The 23,630-nt window shown below is 38.5% G+C and overlaps 1 non-coding gene across 1 annotated transcript; it reads right to left on the bottom strand.

Moving 5' to 3' along the window:
• Positions 1-2,917: 2,917 nt before the first annotated feature.
• Positions 2,918-2,990, bottom strand: TRNAC-ACA (transfer RNA cysteine (anticodon ACA)). Its single transcript has one exon. It is a non-coding gene; the product is annotated as a tRNA-Cys (tRNA).
• Between the last annotated feature and the right edge of the window lie 20,640 nt (positions 2,991-23,630).

Raw genomic sequence — 23,630 nt, 5'->3', positions numbered from 1 at the left:
ACCTGAATAAACTGAAAATCAATGACGTTTCCTGCAGACAGCAGAGCCTTGAGGTCTCAGGACAAACTTTAGAGAGGGAACCGAAAGAACTCACAGCTGGGTTTAGCTTCCCTGGAGCAGAAGCTGCTAGAATCAGAAACTGGCAAGAACCTGTAAATGGTAATTTGAACGAATGGCTGGAGAGCTGAGGGAGGGCCAATGTGAGAGTGAAACTCCTGGGGCTGCAGTCTTTGGGGGCTTTATGCTCAGGAACCCCACCAGGTTCTCATAGGGAAGAGCCAAGAAAAACCACCTGGTGCCTGTGGCAGAGGGAGGGGAAAGAAACCATTTTAGAATGCCCCCAAGCATTCTCCATAATAAAGGCTTCTTCTCCAGGGCAAAGGGCTTCCCTGGTGGCTTCCAGCGAGAAGGGAATGACAACAACGCAGCCCAGTATCCTTGCCTGGGAAATCCCAAGGACAGAGGAGCCTGGTGGGCTACAGTACATGGAGTCTCACAGAGTCGGACACGACTGAGTGACTAACACTGTCACTTTTTTACTTTCACAGCTGACCGGCCCTGAAAAGTTCTCTTTTTTCAGGGAAGTTTGTAGGGAAATCCCAAAACTAGAGGAGACAAAAAACAAGGACACTGGAAGAAATTTTAGCCTCTGACAGCTTAGCTCCAGCAAGTATTAAACACAGCCCAACTCCTAGCCAGGGAATCATAAAATTTCATACCCATATGCCCATTTACCTCAGTTCCTAAACCTGTCTTGACCAACTCCAGTTTTCAACAAAAGACATACGACAAATCAATGAAGTGTGTGCCAGGCCCTAAAAGTCATGGATTCCTTGGATAGTTAGGGAGGTGGTAGATAGTGGGGGTGCGGAGGATAAAGTATGCACAAAATCCTAGTGACCGGTTACCCTCAAGCAATATTAGCAAATCACCCCTTCCTCATGACTCGTGTCTTATTAAGGAGACACAAAATGCCAGTTAAGAAAAAAATGAATGTGAGCTCATTTTTAAGTAATATTTTTAAACCATGAATGTCCTGAGTTTAGGGAAGTTTGGTTTCAAAACTAGAGTGACAGACTCATCTAGTTTAAATAAGCTTTAAAGTGGTAAAAACGTCAATTTATGTAAGCCTGAACAAACTTCATAAAGCAGGAATTCAGTTCCAGACCAGGTATCAAACCTAGACCCTAAGCAGTGACACCATAGAGTCATAACTACTGGACCACTAGGCAATTACCTCATTAAACAAATTCTTATCCAGAAATCTCCTGGAATCATTACGAGATGTCAGCCTAGGGGCTCAAAAGCAGAATGGACCCTTCTACCACAGCTAAGGGAACTGAGGTAGACTGAGTATCACTCACGTTATAGCAACTTCACATGTGCCGTAGTTTTTCCTACTCATGGCTAAGAAAAAAAAAAAAAAAAAAAAACCTCTTTGAAAATGAGAGAATAAAAACTCTTCAAAAAATTTATCTAGGGTCACTTGGTCAGTGACAGAGTATGTTCTAGAACCTATATTCTATGATGTTCTTTCCACTTGGACCCTTAGCTTCCATGAACACACATAATTACTCATCTACACATCTCCGTTCTCTCTCATAACGTCTTCAGAAGCTACTGATAGTTTCCAAAAGGCATCAAAGCCAAGCTCTGTCTTTGCTGTTTGATCTCCCTGCATTCGATTTCAGAGAATAAAGAGCTCCCTCTTTTGACTTCCAACTCTCTTGAAAGCACTACTCCTTAGCCAACTCTCACCAAGAATCACACGGGAAAGGTGATTCTGAGCAATGTAGTTCCTGGAACCTTCCGCGGGACACAGAAAAGACAGTAAAGAGTGTAGGGAGGCAAAAAACAATAGTGGATGTCTACATAATCTGACAACTCAGAAAGGAACACTTACCATCCAAAGAGGGAATGGAAACTGAATTGCTGAAAAGGGAGAAAGAACAGAGGGGGTGGAGAAAACAATGCATCCAAATGCCTGAAAAAAGACAGGAACACGAGAACATCAACGACCAGAGTGAGGCCAATGTGGCTACGGTAAAAATTTCAGATGTGGGAAGCAAGGTTTCAGCTAAAGCTGAGCTGTAGGTAGGAAGCCACGGATTGAGGAGTTTATCTTCAGAGCAGCAGAAAGACATGAGTGCTTTGGAAATGGGATGAATGAGACATATTTCAATTTTAAAAGTTGACTGTCATGTGGAGGTGGGGAAGTGTGGTTGACCACAAGTTGACTGGTTAGGAAATTATTACAGTGGTGTCAGGGAAAATTGATGAAACCATCTGACTTGGAGGGTGTCAGTGGTAAAGGGGAGAAGTAGGGAGATATTAAAAGGCGAATTTAGTGGGCGTTGATGATGGATTTGATGGTGAGAGTTGGTGAGCTTAAAATTTTCTTATTTACTACTCCAGATTCACTCTCCACTTTCTCTGCTGCTGCTGCTGCTAAGTCGCTTCAGTCGTGTCCGACTCTGTGCGACCCCATAGACGGTAGCCCACCAGGCTTCCCCATCCCTGGGATTCTCCAGGCAAGAACACTGGAGTGGGTTGCCATTTCCTTCTCCAATGCGTGAAAGTGAGAAGTGAAAGTGAAGTTGCTCAGTCGTGTCCGACTCTTAGCGACCCCATGGACTACAGCCTACCAGGCTCCTCCGTCCATGGGATTTTCCAGGCAAGAGTACTGGAGTGGGGTGCCATTGCCTTCTCCACCACTTTCTCTACCCTTCTACTTTTTGGACTGAGAGTTATGGAACACATAACTCTCTTGATCTCTGGCTTCTGATGTGAAGTGAAGTTGCTCAGTCATGTCTGACTCTTTGCGACCCCATGGACTGTAGCCCACCACGCTCCTCCATCCATGGGATTTTCCAGGCAAAAGTACTGGAGTGGGTTGCTTTTTCCTTCTCCAGAGCATCTTCCTGACCCAGGGATCGAACCTGGGTCTTCTGCATTGTAGGCAGACACTTTACCACCTGAGCCACCAGGGAAGGCTCCTGATAAGGTGTGACAAATGGGTAGCCCAGCAGGATATTTGTGAAAGGAAAGAGTTAGTTCTTCATGCTAAATGTCTAGAAATGAAATAAATACTTATGACCTGGGAATGTTGAGTAGCCTCTTAAAGGGCTACTTGACCTATATAAGCAGAAAATGTCTGGGTCTGCTAGGCAATAACCTAACCCTCACTATTGTGGAGGTTTCAATGTCATACCCATTTCCAGAACAGTGATAGTAAAAAAACAAAAAAAAAACCCAGAACCCTACTTTTTAAGAATAAACAAGGCCCGGTGATAAGACTATGGTCAGCAGAAAATCCTCTCCCCCAGAAAGCTATCCACATCCTAATTCCCAGAAGAATGTTATGTTTCAAGGCAAAGGAGAATTGAGTCTGCACATGGATTTAAGGTTGATCATCAGCTGACAAAATAAGGAGATTGTTCTGGATTTATCTGAGTGGGTCCAAGGTAATAACCAGGATCCACAAAAGTAGAGGAGGGAGGCAGAAGAAGGTCAGAGGAAGTGATGATGGAAGAAAGGCCAAAGAGATACAGTTTCTGGTTTTGATGATGAAGGAAAAAAGGCCATAGGCTAAACTCTGTGAGTGTCCTCTAGAGGCTGCGAAAGGCAAGAACATAGATTTTTCCCTTAAACTGTTGAGAAAGTAAGGCAGCTCATTGACAACTTACAATTAGAACAGTAAGATCTGTGGAAACTAGAGAACTGTAAAAAAAAAATGCATTTGCATTCTTTTAAAGCCACTGGATTTGTGTTAATGTGTTAGTGAGGCAGTAGAAAACTGATTCAGGACTGTTTGTTAGAGCTGCCATATTAAAACACCACACTGAATGGACTGGGTGGCTCAAACAACAGAAATTTAGTTTTTACAGTTCTGGAGGCTGAAGCCCAAGCTCAGGGTGTCAGAAGGTCTGGTTTTTCCTGAAGCTTCTCTTCTTGACTTGCACATGGCTACCCTCTTGCTTCTTTACATGGTTGTCCCTTGGTGCTCACACTCCCCTCTAGGGATATGTAACACAAATAGAAGACAGGCTTTGTGATCTGTAGCAATGACCTATTTAAAAATATGTACTCAAGCCTTGGTGACTTAAAGGTAAACTCTTCAATTTACCATGTGTGTTAGTCTCCCAGTTGTGTCCGACTCTTTGCAACCCTATGGCCTGTCGCCCGCCAGCCTCCTGTGTCCATGGAATTCTCCAGGCAAGAATACTGGAGTGGGTTGCCATTTCCTCCTCCAGGGGATTTTCCTGACCTAGGGACTGAATTCGGGTCTCTGTCATTACATCTGGTCTAATTTACCACATCTATGATGAAAACAATCGTTCAATTCAGTTCAGTTGCTCAGTTGTGTCCGACTCTTTGAGACCCCGTGACTCACAGCACGCCAGGCCTCCCTGTCCATCACCAACTCCTGGAGTTCACTCAAACTCATGTCCATCAAGTAGGTGATGCCATCCAGCTATCTCATCCTCTGTCGTCCCCTTCTCCTCCTGCCCCCAATCCCTCCCAGCAACAGAGTCTTTTCCAATGAGTCAACTCTTCGCATGAGGTGGCCAAAGTACTGGAGTTTCAGCTTTAGCATCAGTCCTTCCAATGAACACCCAGGACTGATCTCCTTTAGAATGGACTGGTTGGATCTCCTTGCAGTCCAAGATTAGAACATTGTTATACAATTCAGATACCTGAATAGATCTGACGGAGTTAGCAGCTCTCTACAGGACAGGACATCATCCCCAAAGCACCGAAGTCAGTAGAGAATGCACCTGTAATACGGGAGACCTGGGTTCAGTCTCTGGGTTGGGAAGATCCCCTGGAGGAGGGCAGGCAACCCACTCCAGGGTTCTTGCCTGGAGAATCCCATGGACAGAGGAGCCTGGCGGGCTATAGTCATGGAGTCGCAAAGAGTCAGACATGACTGAGTGACTAAGCACACACAAGGAGAACAATGAACGTGATAATGAGCATGAAAGGAATTGGCAACTTTTTATCGTCAGCCCAACGAAGAAATCCCACAAAGGACAAAAAGCAACACCATCTCCTGAATAATAGTTCAAAGAAGAGGATGATTCAGAAAAATAAAGAAAAGGAGCTCCCGTAACCTGTATTATAAAAGGCAATCGCAATGCTTAGTCTTGAGGCTCCTGCTTTTAGATATGAATACAAATTATCCTAAGAAAATTCCTTTGCAAGGCAAGAGTTTTTGAAATTTAAATGAGTTCTCTCCCATCTGTCATAATGCTTACAACAAATTTACACAGACTTCACACTGCATTGATTTAACCAAAGCGAACAGTCTTCCTTGGCTGTTTTCACATCATATCGAAGAGATTCTGTTTGTTTACTTGTTCATTTCATTTTGTTTTTACTGTGGTACACACTGGCATAGCAAATATTCCAGCCTGTCTCCAAAATCTTTATCAAAAGCACTGTATTTCTTATATTTTAAAATATTTATTAGCTGAGGCAGATTAAGGAGAATTGTTAGAAAATTGGTTACTGGAATTATTTTATGTCTCAAAATAAGCTCTTTGCATCCAAATAACTTGCTATATTCATACAACATAGGAAAAAACAAAAAAATGAGTAAAATGAGGCCTTCAAAAATAGAATATAAATGCTATAAAATTCTATTCAATAAAGAAGCATGGCACTATTTATTTAAGAAAGATATGATAGAATTTTCACTGTTCCTGGAAACAGAAACTCAATATTTTTATTTTTTATGATTTATTTGTTATTATATACAAGATCCTTATTTAAAGAACATGGAAGATAAAGTATGGACACTAAGAAAGCCTTCCAAGATTTTGAATCCTGCCTCTAAACTTGCTAGCCATGACATGAGGCAAGTCATTTTATCTCAGTTTTTCATCAGTAAGCTGATTTTCAAAAAGATCCTTTAGAACTAAGTTCACATTTGTAAAGCATACCTAACAGTGCTCTGCATGTAGTATGTCCCCTGTAAGCATATTGCTTACAATAAATTAAAATGTTAAAATCGGAAAATGTGAAGTCAACATCAAATCTTCTTAATATTATAATACTTACTTTTAAAACAATAATCTCTAAGAAAATATTAACTGATTTGCAAAATTTTATATCTCTAACTCATTTTTAATATTGGTACGCTTTTTCACCCAGTAAATTCAACTAAGATATACTTTGTTGTAAATAATATGGAATGTTACATTTTCTATTCTCTTATTTCTTCTCTCCTGACAGAATTATTTTTGCCCTTGATAATTTAGCAATTTAAATGAAAGATTTATATCTTAAAATGACTGGAAAGATTCTCATTATGTACTCCCTAATGGTTGATTGGCTTATGAAGTCTAGCATTTTAACATCATGGGGAAAAAAAAAATCACAGATTCTGAAAAAAATCACAACACTTCCTGGCTTCAAATTCTGGATCTCTTCTTACTAGCTACGTGACTGTGGGCAAGATATTTAACCTCAGTGTGCTGCGGTCTTCCTCACCTAGAAAAATGGATGAAAGAAAAAGTTATCTCTTACATTTGTTGAGAAAATTGATTACATTTATAGCTGTGCTTTTACAAAGCAGATAATCTTAAGTATTCATTGGTATTGCTATAATATCAATGATTATCAATATTATTACAATAATTCTTGCTATGAGGTCATTATATTTAATTTTTGTGTCCATTTTGGGAACCATGAAATGTATACTTGCTGTAATTTTTTGAAGATGTCAACTTCTTTGACACCATAAATATTTCAAAAATATGTTTATTGAGGATCTGTTATAAGTTGTTGTTCAGTCGCTCAGCCGTCTCCCACTCTTTGCGACCCCATGGACTGCAGCATGTCAGGCTTTCGTGTTCTTCACCATCTCCTGGAGCTCAGTGATGCCATCCAGCCATCTTGTCCTCTGTCATCCCCTTCTTCTCCTGCGTTCAATCTTTCCCAGCATCAGGGTCTTTTCCAATGAGTCAGCTCTTTGCATCAGGTGGCCAAAGTATTGGAGCTTCAGCATCAGTTGTTCCAATGAATATTCAGGACCGATTTCCTATAGGATTGACCGGTTGGATCTCCTTGCAGTCCAAGGGACTCTCAAGAATCTTCTCCAACACCACAATTAAAAAGCATCAATTCTTCAGCACTCAGTTTTCTTTATGGTCCAACTCTCACATCCATACATGATTACTGGAAAAATCATAGCTTTGACTAGACAGACAAATCATTGCTTTGTCAGCAAAGCAATGTCATTGCTTTTTAATAGCAGAGACTGTCTAGGTTGGTCATAACTTTTCTTCCAAGGAGCAAGCGTCTTTTAATTTCAGAGCTGCAGTCACCATCTGTAGTGATTTTGGAGCTCAAGAAAATAAAGCCTCTCATAGTTTCCATTGTTTCCCCATATATTTGCCATGAAGAGATGGGACTGGATGCCATGATCTTTGTTTTTTTGGTTTTTTTTGGTTTTTTTTTTTAATTTTATTTTATTTTTAAACTTTACATAATTGTATTAGTTTTGCCAAATATCAAAATGAATCCGCCACAGGTATACATGTGTTCCCCATCCTGAACCCTCCTCCCTCCTCCCTCCCCATACCCTCCCTCTGGGTCGTCCCAGTGCACTAGCCCCAAGCATCCAGTATCGTGCATCGAACCTGGACTGGCATCTCGTTTCATACATGATATTTTACATGTTTCAATGCCACTCTCCCAAATCTTCCCACCCTCTCCCTCTCCCATAGAGTCAATAAGACTGTTCTATACATCAGTGTCTCTTTTGCTGTCTTGTACACAGGGTTATTGTTACCATCTTTCTAAATTCCATATATATGCGTTATTATACTGTATTGGTGTTTTTCCTTCTGGCTTACTTCACTCTGTATAATAGGCTCCAGTTTCATCCACCTCATTAGAACTTTGTTTTTTGAATGTTAAGTTTTAAGCCATATTTTTCACTCTCCTCTTTCACTTTCATCAAGAGGCTCTTTAGTTCCTCTTTGTTTTCTGCCATAAGGGTGGTATCATCTGCATATCTGAGGTTATTGATATTTCTTCTGGCAATCTTGATTCTAGCTTGTGCTTCATCCAGCCCAGCATTTCATATGATGTACTGTGCATGTAAGTTAAATAAGCAGGGTGACCATATACAACCTTGATGTACCCCTTCCCAGTTTGGAACCAGTCTGTTGTTTCACATCTGGTTTTAACTGTTGGCTCTTGACCTGCATACAGATTTCTCAGGAGGCAGGTAAGGTGGTCTGATATTCCCATCTCTTTAAAATTTCCACTGTATGCTGTGATCCACACAGTCAAAGGTTTTAGCATAGTCTATGAACACAAGTAGATGCTTTTCTGGAATTCCTATGCTTTTTCTATGATCCAATGGATGTTGACAATTTGATCTCTGGTTCTTCTGCCTTTTCTAAATCCAGCTTGAACATCTGAAGTTCTTGGTTCACACACTGTTGAAGGCTGGCTTATAAGTTAGCTAATGCCATTTTATAAGTTGTGATCTGAAAGAGGGTGATCAAGAAACTAAATACAAACACATCATTTTAAAATTCAAATAACTTATAATTATATTGATATACATTTAATGACATTTAATGAAAGGCATGGTGAATATTCACATAATGGTGAATGGTGAATATTTAATTCACAAATAATTAAATCATTCTCAAAAATGATTTAATTGGACTTCTTTGACATAGTTAAGTTGGTTTGCTTAGTTTGTTTTCCCATTGTAAGTTCTGTTTATCTATAAGCAATATCAATATTGACAGTTTCCCATGGTACCAGGATAGCATTTGCCCTGCATTTTGCGGTTGTGTGCATAAAGATTAAAAGACAAGTCAAGATTTCATTCCCTAGACTCTGAGATTGCTTTGTCCCTAGCCTCCTTTTATGTCACAGAACTATAAATGCTCTGTTTAGCATTTCTGTAATCTGAGTCTCTGGTTCACTGCACATTCCTTATACCCTTATTAAAATTTGAAAATAAATCCTGGTAGACTAGATATGAGGCTTTTTTTTATTATAACTGGCTTAACATTTCTGTTTTGAAATTTATTATAATTTCTAAACATTAGCATGCAGCATTATGTCTACATTTCTAGAAAAATAAAGGCACATGCCACTAATCTTATTTATTCAACATTCTGAACCCCAGTTTGGATATTTAAATTAGTCTCGAAATCATTCTGGAAAATAACAAGGCACATTTTTGGAAAACCGTGAGGTAGAAACAGGGCTTGTTCCCTCCCCATTGCTTCCTCCACTCTAAGGCGCACATTGACAACATTGTATTAAGTTCAAACAGTAGTCTAGCAGGCTTCTCTTCACTAGAGAGGCGCACTATTAAGGGTAATGCTCTTTTGTGCAACATCTAAGGTTTCCATTAGACACCTCTTGTGTACCAGTGCACAGTCTGAGCTCCGGTTTTTGCTGTGGCTGCTACTGAAGCATCCAGTTCATGGTGGGCTTCACCCACACACTGGGCATGCCACAGGTGTGCCCAAAGCTCTTACCACGTACCTCTTGTTTTCTATCCCAGAGTTTTTGCTGACACTGTTACTCTGATATCAGGGTCACCTAAAACCTCGAAGGTTGTCGTTTGAAGAAGTAGGGTTATCCTTGACCAATGGGGCAGAAACTGGAGGATAATGCTCTTCTTCCTATCTTCAGGTAGGCTACTCTGAGTCATGTTTAATTAAGTCTCTTCAGGTCTGGACTTGAGCACAAGTCACCTATACTACTGGCCAACTTGATAAAAGATCTTGTGCTGTCTTAACTCCTTCCGTTTTTTCATCTTTCCAGGTCTCTTCCTAGGGTCAGTCAAAAATTAAAACTAAAACAATTGGCAACAAAAAACTGCTTGCACATGAGTGTTTGTATCAGATGTTCCTTGGGCATGGGAAGTGGGAGAGGGCAACTAAATGAAGTAAATGGTATTAAGTTGTTCCCTGTATGTGAACATTTTAATCCTCTGCCTGAAGTAAAGCTGAAATTAATGACTGAATGAGAATGATTACAAGCCATCTATCAAGATGAAATTATTCCTCACCGGACAACATCTACCATGCCTTCCTCTCCAATTGCTTCAAACCCTCTGTGTACTTTTATCTGGCCTGTGTCAACTGGCTCCTCTCTTGCTGAGCTAGGGAAGTCCGTTGTCTCTAGGTACACAGCAGACCATCAGCTATCCTCCCCATATCTTTCAAATCTTTCACCTTTCTTTACACACAATCCAGAGTAAATGTTAATGATAAATGTTTGAAAGAATGGATCAAAAAATAATTGTACTCAATCTTAGATGGTCACTCAGGTGGCAACAAGCTAAGTTAATTTTTCCTCCACTAAATGATGGAAGGAAATTTTCAAAGAACCAGAGGATAGGCTGTCTTCTTCCCTCATTATCCCCCTTCTTTATGGAAGATTGCAAGATGAGTTTCAATAGGTTTTACTGTAATTGGCCATAACTGTGTGGGACTAAGTGTCGGTCTAGAAATGTGACAACAATACATTGTACCAATTATGACACTGTATCTTGAAATATTGGTACAGACTAAACTATAATATTAAATTTAGATTTCTTACATGGCAACTGCAAGGTATAAATAAGAAAGTTTCCCCCATGATGAAGAATGAAAATTACGTCATGAATAAGAATTACTACATGAAAACTTTAAAAACGTTTTTAATTTTATGAATAATTAGTCACCATATTAAAGTGTTTATGCACATAGAGCCTTATATAAATATATATGTGTACATACCAGGATGGATCTTGAATCTCAAAATAAACAATGAGGCCAAGTCTACATAAAAATATGGGATGGAAGTAAAACACTTGACTTATTTGTAGCTTTTCATGGTTCAGTATTTTGAAAACACCACAACTGCATTTTAATGTGACAATTTAAAAATTAAAAATTAAAATTTATTTTGCACCTAGAGATTATCATACTAGGTGAAGTAAGTCAGGAAGACAAATACCATATGATATTACTTATATGTGGAATCTGAGCTGTGACACAAATGAATTTATCTACAAAGCAGAAAAACATTCACAAACATAGAGAATATGTTCTACAGGGTAAAGGGCTTCCCTGGAAGCTCAGATGGTAAAGAAGCTGCCTGCAAGGTGCAATCCCTGGGTTGGGAAGATGCCCTGGAAAGGAGAAAGCTACCCACTCCAGGATTCTAGCCTGGAGAATTCCATGGACAGAGGATCCTGGCGGGCTATAGTTCACGGGGTCGCAAAGTGTCGAACACGACCGATCAACACTCACTGTCACTTTCACCAAAGAGAATAAACACGTGGCTGCCAAGTTAGAGGGCTGGACTGAGAGTTTGGGACCAGCAGATGCAAGCTCTTACGTGCAGAGTGGATCAACAAGGCCCTGCTGTACAGCACAGGGAACTATATTCAATACCCTGTAATAAACCATAGTAGAAAAGAAAAAATTTTATTCTAAATCACACAAAACCTGTATCTATATCTACACCGAGATTTTATTCCCAAGACAATTGTCTTTACTTTCCTTACTATGAAGAAAGTATGTATTAATGCTTACACCAAGTCTTTATGGCTTCATATATACAAGAAATGGATGAGAAAAGAAAATAACTTTTGTATTCATGATCAATCTCTAATTTTTGGAAAGATTCCAAGAATTATGGAAAGATTCCCTTGGCTATTTGAACACCAAATTCAATAATATCAAAAGCTTTCCATTTCTAATCTCTGCACTTCTTACTAAGAACATACACCTATGTCCATTTCACAGACTGCACCACAGTTGAATACACTAAAAAACTGGACACTCAGTAAGTGCATGAAATGCGGTCCTTAAATACATTATTTTCATAACTCAGTAGGAAATAGAACAAAGTATACATATGCTTGAAGTTTCTAAATGGTGGATACAAATATGTACGCTACTCATATTCCACATTTGTATAGATTCATCCTGAGGCCTTTAGAACTTAAATTGACCTTGGGGTTGGGTTTTACTCTGCCTTATCTGGAATGGTCCAATAATTTGGGTAAGAAACAATTCTCTACTTCCTTTCTTACTTTTGAAATAGCTACAGTGTAAACAGTTACTGTTTTGTTCATTATTAGAGATAAGTTTTATATATGTTTATTCAGCTCTTGACTTGAAGAAAGCAAGAATATAAAATGCATCACAGACTTTCAAAAGAATGCTAGAATTCAAAGTTAATAGCTTAATTTTATGAATTTCTTACTATAGATATTTTTATTGGCATTCTTATTGAGGTTAACAGATTGTACATTTGTGGCGTAATTTAACTTATCCTTAGTATTTCTATTAAATAAGTTCTTTATGAATCATTTGAACTGTTGTACATTTTTCTTTAAATTTACTTTTAGACTTTGATTTAGGGTCAATATAAACAATATTGCTATAAAGATTATTACATGTATGTTTCAGTATGTTCCCACTATATAAAAATATCTTTTAACATTAATACTTTTTCATGAATACAAAAATGAAATTTATAGATAACAGAGTATGCAAATATTCAGATTTAATAGATAATGAAGAGCAATTTTTTCAAAGTATTTATACCAATTTATACCCATGCTATCATTAAATTAGTTTTCAGATGCTTTCCTATTAAATTTGGTATTTTCTGCCTTTTTTGTATTAGCCACTCTGTTATATATGTGACTTTAGTTTGCCTTTCTCTGATGACTAATCAATTTGAGCACCATTTTATATGTTAATCAGCTTTTGGATATCCTGATTTATGAAATCCTGTTTGAGGTTTTGGTCCATTTTTCTGCTGGGTTGATACCTTTTGACTTATAGGAAATTTTCTGTGTTTTATATAAGTCCTTTGTCAAACATATATAGAAAATATCTTCTTTGAGGATAGTAGTTAGCTTTTCTTTCTTTTAACTCTTCTTTGTAGCTTTTTGAAGAAATTTCTTTGCCTTTATTCAGGTCTTCAGGGTATTCTCTTCTGCTTTCTCCTAAAAGCTTTATTATTTATTTCAATATTAGCTCCATAATACAGCTGGAACTGATTGTTGTGTTTTATGTAATAGAGATCTGATTTGGCCACCTGATGCAAAGAACTAACTCACTGGAAAAGACCCTGATGCTGGGAAAGACTGAAGGTAGGAGGAGAAGGGGAACTACAGAGGATGAGATGGTTGGATGGCATCACTGACTCAATGGACATGAGTTTGAGCAAGCTTCAGGAATTGGTAATGGACAGGGAAGCCTGGCGTGTTGCAGTCCATGGGTTGCAGAGAATTGGACATGACTGAGTGACTGAACTGAACGGATCTGATTTGGCAATTTCCATGCAGATATCTAATTAACCTAGTAGCATTTATTTAAAAGATATTCTTTTCCCCACAGTACCACATTACAATCTATGTCACAGATCAAATGACCCTCTATGCATAATGGGTTTGCTACTGGGCTCTTGTTCTGTTTCGTTGGTCTTTCTGTTGTACTCTTTTAAATATCTAGCTAATCAAGAAGCTTTCACTGTATTATTAGCTAATATCTCAAACATGGAATCCATTCACAATCCAGTTTGTTTTTCCACAATAATAAGTGTGATTTTATATTTCAGAACACTCATTAATTTAATTTCTTTTTTGGTAACTTATCACTTTAGATTAGGTCATCAAGGTTTCAGCCTCATAATGGAGCTGATAAAGAGTTCATGTTTAGTGCAGACATGACAACAAAACAATTTTCTTATTATTCTTTTGCCCTTAAAAATCTCCAACATATGGTTTGTCTTGGTGATTTTTTTAGAATACTTGGCCATTCATTGTCATTAAAACTAGATAACAGGAACTCTTCATATGCTTAATTATAAACATTAATTTCAATTCTCTGCAAAGGAAATAAGGCCCCTACCAACTGCTTTGCAATAAGCAACAGTTTTATCACAAGATAACCCCTGATGCAGCATGTGACAGAAGAACTAAATGAAACTGCCAGTTTCAATATGAATATTAAATACAGATGTAAATTTTAAGTTTCTCTTGTTTCTTCTTTTACTAAGATGGAAAAAAAACAGAACTTCTGCTTCCAGTCATGATGGAGTAACAGGAACTAAATTTCTCCTCTTGCCCCAAATAACTGTAAAACTAGATAAAAATGAAAACAATTTTCAGATAATAGACATACGACAGCATACAAGACAGCGAAGGATGAGAGACAGGAAACTGCAAGATGAGCCGCCCTGCTGCCTCGGCTAGTGGTCTGGCTGAAGTGCAGAGTGAAGCAGAGATGGTTTAACCCAAGGCGGAAGAACCTTTAAAAGTTGTGGAATTTGTAAAGAACAGGGACTGGTGGCTCCAGAACCTTACTACAAATCATTAAATTCTGAATTGCTGTGGGGATTTTAGAGAAGCTTCCCTTGTATTCACATCTTAGATCCAAAATGCAATGAAGAATGAGGCTCTCGGCTTGTATGTGAGGCTAAAGGCTGGTGAAGTCACAGAGAAACATATTTGAATAATTAAATTCAACTCTCAGCTGGTGTGAAACCCAGTGAAACCCTTTCCTAGGTAATGGCATTTTCCCTAGACCCACACTTTGAGATACCCCTTGAGGGGCACACAACCAGAGAAAAAGACTTCTTACAATTCCTCTATTCAGAAGTGCACGAGTCCAAGGAGCATCCTGAGCCACTCCAGAAAGTCATGCGACTGCTGTATAAGGCCAGAGGAGCACAGAAAGTGGAGGAATAATGGGAAGGAGCTTACAAGGAGAATTTCGTTAGCCCTGGATATGAGCGTAACCGCACTGTTTTGATAACGGTGCCAGGAGACAACCTGGGTGGTTGAGCTGCAGAGAGAGACCAAGAGTCAAAGACCTGGACCTCTGGCAGGGAGAGGAAGTGCTCTTAGAAGAGTGATTCACTGAGAGATGGGAGGAAATGAGTATAAAGTGAAAGCAGCAGAGTTCCAAACTTGAGAAATATTTCAGAAGAAGGGATTAATGACAAAAGCACGTGGGATCATAGGAGGAAAGAAACCCAATTCTAACACAGAAGTTTTGCAGGTGATAGTTAAGCTGTGCCATGGGATCCTGTATTTACTGAGGGAAACAGTTCCATCACTGCTAGAGACCATGAACAGGGATATTTAATGTGACTGTCTCCATCCCAAAAGAGAGAACAGGCATCCCGACACAGCTAGAAAAACTCAGGTGTGTACCTCCAGGGAGGCCTCATCAATGTCAGGACAGACACTGAGTCTTAGGAAAAGAGAATAAAAGGGATTATCAGAAGTGAGAAATGTTTTTCAAATGAAGTTACCAATGGCTAAGAATAGTTCCTATAGGAGTTAAATACTTAATAAGAAAAACATCAAGATTAAAAACTAAATAAGTAGAAATAAAAAGCAGAGGGGTCTCTTATGAGTACAAAGAATAAGAGATGGCACTACTCTCCCACCAGGAGTAGGGCAGGAAGCTCTTATAATCTAAGTATTTCCTCCTATTGACCCAATGAGAATGGCGATAAATGTGATGCTAATGGCTCCCCACGGATATGACTTGGCTCTGCTCTCTTGGGCAATTTGTGGCTTCCATTAGAAGTAGAGTAGGACTGGGTCATATCCAGATAAAATGAAATGTTGTAAGCTAAGAACTGCAGTCCTCCCCAAACTGGTACTACTCCATGTTTAATGGCCCATCTACTACAAGGAAGTTATATAAGATGCAGGGTCTAAAATCTCACTGCTTTATTGACTCTTAAACCAGATTAAAATTGCTTTGGCTTTCTGATGGATTAAAACCAGTCCAAAGTTGTCTTCAACTCATTAATTCAAGACCTTGCATTCTAACTCAAGCATACTTAATAAATGAACCTAATTATATTCACTAAAATTCTCATTTCACCTTTCTTAAAGAAGAGATAATTGACAATATTCTTTAGGAAATTCATAGTGCATATTCTTGGAATGAGCTAAAAAAGATACATTTGAGAGTTCAGACAAGAGCAGGAAACTCAGCATTCCCTCCAAAGTAGACTCAAAAAGTTATAACTTTAATACATATTAAACATCAATTTATATTCTGCTATATTTTATCTCATGTTTTAGGATAATTTTTAAAGTCTTTATTGAGTTTCTCCCAACACTGCTTCTGTTTCCTGTTTTGTTTTTTTGGCCACAAGGCATCTGGGCTTTTAGCTCCCCAACCAGGGATCGCACCCAAGCACCTTGCATTGGAAGGTGAAGCCTTAACCACTGGATTGCCTGGGAGGCTCCTAGGATAATTAGTTTTATATATCATTGCATACTCCATTTGTTTCACAAAAGAGTAAAGTGAGTGTTGATGGTTCAGTGTTTGATATTCCCATAAATAAAAACCTAAGTAAACCAGTGGTATTTGATTTGAAGGCAGAGGAAGTAAATGACCAAATGATAAAGGCAGACAGCAAAAACTTGTCAAAAGGCTAGAATTCTTTTAAACAAAAATATAAGCCTTGGCATATTTACTTAGTTAACACATATGTCTTCAACAACTACTGTTGTCTCAGAAATTGTGTTGAACCCTGAAGATGCAAACTTTAAGGCATAATTCTGATGTCAAAGCTTCCATGTTGAGGTTAAAATACACACCAGGAAAACAAATGCATGTTAGGAAACAAAGATGAAAATCCCAGCATGAAGAGTCCTCATAGCACAAGAATGCTGACTTCGTCACTGGAACATTTCATAGGCACACTGAGCTCAGACTGCTGTGGGGAGGGGAGAGTCCTAACAAGGGGAATTAAATGAAAGGAGATTGTGGAACAGAGAAAGGTTTTCTGTATAGAAAGAGAGACTTAAAGAAACTAAGGTGATGGTAGAAAATATAAAATCTTTAAGAAACTACAAATAATTGAGTATGTAAGAAATGAGGATAGGACAAAAAATATATATACCAATAGTTTTATAATCTGGGGTTGAGAAACAGCTTTCTAACCTAAAAGTATATTAGGCAGCAGAGAATGGAAGGGCACGACATGGACTTTCAGATCTGACTGCAGTGGTTCATAGCTTAACTAATAAAAATGACCTGGAAAAATCAATTCCTCGGATTTCATCACTTCAGCTTCCTCTTGTGAAAACTGGAAATAATAAACCATTTTTTTTTAACCTGCATGCAAGGTTATTTTGAGGAGCAATGAATTAATATTTTTAGAAGTATCTAGAACAGTGTCTGACAAATAATAAGTGTTAGTTATTATTAATATTAGCCAAATCGGAAACCAGAAAAGCATTGATCGATTTGTCTGTAGTAAAAACACAAATTTCCATGTGTTATTGATAAAACTGCCTTGTGTCATTGACACTACTTGGGAACAAGCATGGACTTCTCAGTGCACACAGAGTCAGGCAGCTCTTAATAAAGGCACAAAGACAGACGGGAAGAGGAGAAAGTGAGCACAGGCAGCGCTGCATCAGAGGGGTTTTCAGGGGCAGCCCGCAGAGGCTGAGACAAGCCTTGGGAATCTCAGCTGCAGTGAGGCAACGTTTCCCAGGAGATCTTTTCTGACCCACTGGTCACATAGCCAAGGCAGGCAGTGAAACTGGTAAAATCAGGTCTAAGGCATCATTCCATATATTCTGAAATAATGCAAAAAGGCTTGCCCCTGGTGTCTGAAGGACAGGCTTGAACTTTACACAGCACATCATCAATCACTAATCAGAGCATCTCATCCTAATTTTGGCTAGGAAGCAGTGCCAGAATTCTAAGTATCTCCAAAGACAAGCAGAGAACTGCCCCAATTCAGTGGAGGATAACCACTTTATACATTCACCACTTCTGACTTATGTTCACATTTTTATAATTATAAACTGTTCATTGTCACATTTCTGTAACTTTTGTACCATTTATAAAACAGAAAAAGCAAAGAACAAAAATGCTAATTACTTGTACCCTTCAATGAAATATATTGTTTCAAAGAACCATTTCCATTTCCAAATATTCTAACCCTAACTTGCTTGTAATCAGACAAAACTTGACAACACACAGACAAGGAAGAAGCTGGCATTAAGGGTATCAATAACAGCATTGTGTATTATAGCAGAAAATAACAAACAAAAAATTCAAATAAAGATTCAAATATCCAACTACAGTAGGATGAACAACTAAATTAGATCTATTGACTTAAATGTTTACTATAAGAAGAGAAATTGAATAAATAAGAGCTAATCAGCATAAATGATTTCAGGAACATGTTGATAAAAAAATACTAATTCTAGATGAATACATATAATTAGGTTACATTTGTGAAAATTTTAAAACTGGAAAAAAATAAATATTTTATTTTGGAGGATACTGGCAAAAACATGAAGGAAAACAGTTGAATTATTAACTCAAAATCCAGACTCATAAATGGGTAAATTTCAACCTGCAATCTAGGGGAACATCAGAGAGTTTCAGAAATACGAGTGATACACTTGACTTTTTTCATTCACAGATTTCTTATTTAGAACACCATCTAGGTTCATAAATACTGAGCAGAACATACTGAGCTTTTCTATGAGTCCCTTCCCTTCACCTTTCCCCCAGTGTTTTCCGATTATTAACATCTTACATTAGTGTGGTATATTTGTTAGAACTGACTAGCCAATACATTATTATTAACTAAGGCTCACAGTTTACATTAAGGTTCACTCTTTTGTGTCTCACATTCTGGAAGTTTTGACACTGGACACAGATATGTATTCATCATTACAGTGTCACACACTGCATGAACACAATAGTTTCAATGCCCTAAAAATCCCCTCTGTTCCACCTATTCATCCCTCCTCCTTCCCACAACTTCTGGCAACCATTGCGCTTTCTACTGTCTCCATAGTTTTGCCTTTTCCAGAATGTTATACAGTTAGAATCACACAAAACAAAGCCTTTTCAGATTGGCGTCATTTGCTTAGCAATATGCCTTTAAAGTTCCTCTGCATTTTCTTGTGACCTAAGAACTCATTTATTTTTATCATTGAATAACAGTCCATTGCATGAATGTACCACAGTTGTTTTTTCATTTATGTATTGAGGGATACTTGGTTGCTTCCAAGCTTTGGCAATTATAAATAATCTATTTTTAAAGTGTGTGGGGGGCATAGAAATATGTTAGTATTATTACTTACATTTTATCATATATATTATTGCATTTTTATTATACATTTCATGAGTGACATATAAAAAACTAAATTATTCAATTGTTAATATTATGACATATGCCTCTAGTACATATGCCTACATATATGTACTTATATAAATATATAGCAATTACTAAAATAAAGGTATATATCTATATAGATATCTATATGTATGTTTCTATATTTATTGACATCCAAACTTTTTCATGACATTTTATCAGGGAAAAAAAGCCAGGTGTAAAAGTGTATTCTTAGTGATTATGATTTTCTAGATGTATAGCTAGAGAGAGATTTGGATACATAGATAATATCTGAAATTATGTTCATTCAAATATTTACAGTATTTGCCTGAGTTGTAGAAGAAACACCCAGAGTAACAGGCAAATTTGGCCTTGGAGTACAGAATGAAGCAGGGCAAAGGCTAATAGCGTTTTGCCAAGAGAAAGCATTGGTCATAGCAAACACCCGCTTTGAACAACACAAGAGAAGACTTAACACATGGACATCACCAGATGGTCAACACTGAAATCAGGTTGATTATATTCTTGGCAGCCAAAGATGGAGAAGTTCTATACAGTCAGCAAAAACAAGACTGGGAGCCGACTGTGGCTCAGATCATGAACTCCTTATTGCCAAATTCAGACTTAAATTGAAGAAAGTAGGGAAAACCACTAGACCATTCAGGTATGGCCTAAATCAAATCCCTTATGATCATACAGTGGAAGTGACAAATAGATTCAAGGGATTAGATTTGTTAGACAGAATTCCTGAAAAACTATGGATGGAGGTTCCTGACATTGTATAGGAAGCAGGGAAAAAGATCATACCCAAGAAAAGGAAATGCAAAAAGGCAAAATAGTTGTCTGAGGAGGACTTACAGATAGCTGTGAATAGATGAGAAAAGTCAAAGTGAAGTCACTCAGTCGTGTCCGACTCTTTGCAAGCCCACAGACTGTATCCTACCAGCCTTCTCAGTCCATGGGATTTTCCAGGCAAGAGTACTGGATTGGGTTGCCATTTCCTTCTCCAGGGGATCTTCCTGACCCAGGGATCAAACCCAGGTCTCCCACATTGTAGGCAGACACTTTACCCTCTGAGCCACAGGGAAGCCCGAATAGAAGAGAAGCAAAAGGCAAATGAGAAAAGGAAAGATATACCCATCTGAATGCAGAGTTCCAAAGAATAGCAAGAAGAGATAAGAAAGCCTTCCTCAGTGATCAATTCAAAGAAATAGAGGAAAACAATAGAATTGGAAAGACTAGAGATCTCTTCAAGACAATTAGAGATACCAAGGGAACATTTCATGCAAAGATGGGCTCGATAAAGGACAGAAATGGTATGAACCTAACAGAAGCAGAAGATATTAAGAAGAGGTGGCAAGAATACACAGAAGAGCTGTACAAAAAAGATCTTCACGACCCAGATAATCACAATAGTGTGATCACTAACCTAGAGATAGACATTCTGGAATGCGAAGTCAAGGGGGCCTTAGGAAGCATCACTATGAACAAAGCTAGTGGAGGTGATGGAATTCCAGTGGAGCTATTTCAAATCCTGGGAGATGATGCTGTGACAGTGCTGCACTCAATATGCCAGCAACTTTGGAAAACTCAGCAGTGGCCACAGGACTGGAAAAGGTCAGTTTTCATTCCAATCCCAAAGAAAGGCAATGCCAAGGAATGCTCAAACTACTGCACAATTGTACTCATCTCACACGCTAGTAAAGTAATGCTCAAAATTCTCCAAGCCAGGCTTCAACAGTACATGAACTATGAATTTCCAGATGTCCAAGCTGGATTTAGAAAAGGCAGAGGAACCAGAGATCAAATTGCCAACATCTGTTGGATTATCGAAAAGGCAAGAGAGTTCCAGAAAACATCTATTTCTGCTTTATTGACTATGCCAAAGCCTTTGACTGTGTGGACCACAACAAACTGTGGAAAATTCTTAAAGAGATGGGAATACCAGACCACCTGACCTGCCTCTTGAGAAATGTGTATGCAGGTCAGGAAGCAACAGTTAGAACTGGACATGGAACAACAGACTGGTTCCAAATAGGAAAAGAAGTACATCAAGTCTGTATATTGTCACCCTGCTTCTTTAACTTATATGCAGAGTACATCATGAGAAACGCTGGGCTGGAAGACGCACAAGCTGGAATCAAGATTGCCAGGAGAAATATCAACCACCTCAGATATGCAGATGACATCACCCTTATGGCAGAAAGTGAAGAAGAACTAAAGAGCCTTTTGATGAAAGTGAAAGAGGAGAGTGAAAAAGTTGGCTTAAAACTAAACATTCAGAAAACTAAAATCATGGCATCCGGTCCCATGACTTCCAGATGGAGAAACAGTGGAAACAGTGGCAGACTTTATTTTTGGGGTCTCTAAAATCATTGCAGATGGTGACTGCAGCCATGAAATTAAAAGAGGCTTGCTCATTGGAAGAAAAGTTATAATCAGCCTAGACAGCATATTAAAAAAGAAACATTATTTTTCCAACAGAGGTCTGTCTAGTCAAAGCTATGTTTTCCCCAGTAGTCATGTATGGATGTGAGAGTTGAACTATAAAGAAAGCTGAGTGCCTGAAGAACTGATGCTTTTGAACTGTGGTGTTGGAGCAGACTCTTGAGAGTCCCTTGGACTGCAAGGAATTCCAGCCAGTCCATCCTAAACGAAATCAGTCCTGAATATTCATTGAAAGGACTGATGCTGAAGCTGAAACTTCACCATCTGATGCAAAGAACTGACTCATGAGAGAAGACCCTTATGCTGGGAGAGATTCAAGGCAGGAGGAGAGGGGGATGACAGAGGATGAGATCATTGGATGGCATCACCAACACAATGGACATGAGTTTGAGTAAATTCTGGAAGTTGGCAAAGGACAGGAAGGCCTGGCATGCTGCAGTCCATGGGGTAGCAAAGAGTTGGACACGACTGAATGACCGAACTGTACTGAACTAACTCCTTTTATTTGTAGGGAGAACTTTCATCATTAATATCATCCTTTTCATTTTGAAATAAAATTTCAGTCACTTGTATTAGAGTATGGAAATATAAAACTTAAATTCAGGGGAAAAAAAGCATAAAAGGTTCTTAGAGAATTGTTATTCAGTCAGTCATTCGTGTCCAACTCTGCAACCGCATGCCAGGCTTCCTTGACAGAGAAAAGAAACCAAAATAATGCCCTTAAAGTGTAAATTGATTGTAAAATGTTAGAGGAGGATGAAATCTACAGAAAAAACATTTTATATATAAACTAACATATGTAACCTACAATACATAAAATAATACAATGCTAATCAAGTTAAATCTAATCATTTTCAATAAGTCCTTCTGTGAAAGAGTTAAAACCTGAAAAGAGATGTCAAATGACTTTTGGCGAACAGCAATTGCTCTTGATTCTACCTTCTAATAAATTTAGCTTTTCAATTTTTGATTGAAAAACAAAACCAAACAAAACCCAGGACTTCCCTGACAATCCAGTGGTTGAGTCTCCAAGCTTCCACTGCAGGGGGCAAGAGTTTAATTCCTAGTCAAGGGCTTCCCTGGTGGCTCAGTGGTAAGGAATCCATCTGCGAAGCAGGAGATACAGAGATGTAGATTCAATTTCTGGGTTGGGAAGACGTAGATTCGATTTCCTGGAGGAGGAAATGGCAACCCACTCCAGTGTTCTTGCCTGGCAGGTTACATGCCATGCAGTTGCAAAGGGTTGGACATGACTGAAGGGACTGAGCATGCGCTGAACACGCAGGGAACTAAGACCTGCATGTTGTGCGCAGCAGCCAAAAAACCCAACAAAATCAAACAAAAAAATCCCCTGTGAACTGATTTTTAAAAGATTCTGAGGCCAAATCTTCACACATGTACTGAGTCACTGATAACGGAATTTTACAAGATTTAGTTAGCAAATGAATTTTCATAGTTCATGTAGATAGGAAAGATGCTACATTAAAACCGACAAGATAACACAGGATCAGAGAGAGGGCAATGGAGTGGGATGACCTGGGGAATGAAGCGGAGAGCTTCTCACCGACTGAACCCTTCACGTCCGATTGCTTCTTATTTCAACAAAGGCTCTTTTTGTGCAGAACGGATAGGGGAAGTCATTGTGTTAGCAGGAATTTTGTTTCTATTTTCACACTGAATCTATATAAGACATAAAGTATAAATCAATTTGAGATATTTTTAAAATATTGGGTTGGCCAAAAAGTTCGTTCAGGATTTTCTGTAACATCTAATGGAAAAACTCACACGAAACTTTTGGTGAATGCAATAACATAATCATGTGAGAAATATAAGGAAAGTCAGTTGATGCTAAAAAATAGAGCTTTGTAACAGGCTAATGTAATGATATGGGTTGACTTGTGTAGCCCCAAATTTACATGTAAGTCCTAACGCCCAGTAACTCAGAATGTGACTTTACTTGGAGATAGGTATTTACAGAGTTAATCAAGTTAACACAAGGTTCTTCAGGCAGGCTC

The sequence above is a fragment of the Bos taurus genome, chromosome 27 (genome assembly GCF_002263795.3).
Source record: "Bos taurus isolate L1 Dominette 01449 registration number 42190680 breed Hereford chromosome 27, ARS-UCD2.0, whole genome shotgun sequence".
In the NCBI taxonomy this organism is placed as follows: Eukaryota; Metazoa; Chordata; class Mammalia; order Artiodactyla; family Bovidae; genus Bos; species Bos taurus.
Note: the sequence above shows the minus strand (reverse complement) of the source record. Positions and strands in the feature narration are given on the sequence as shown.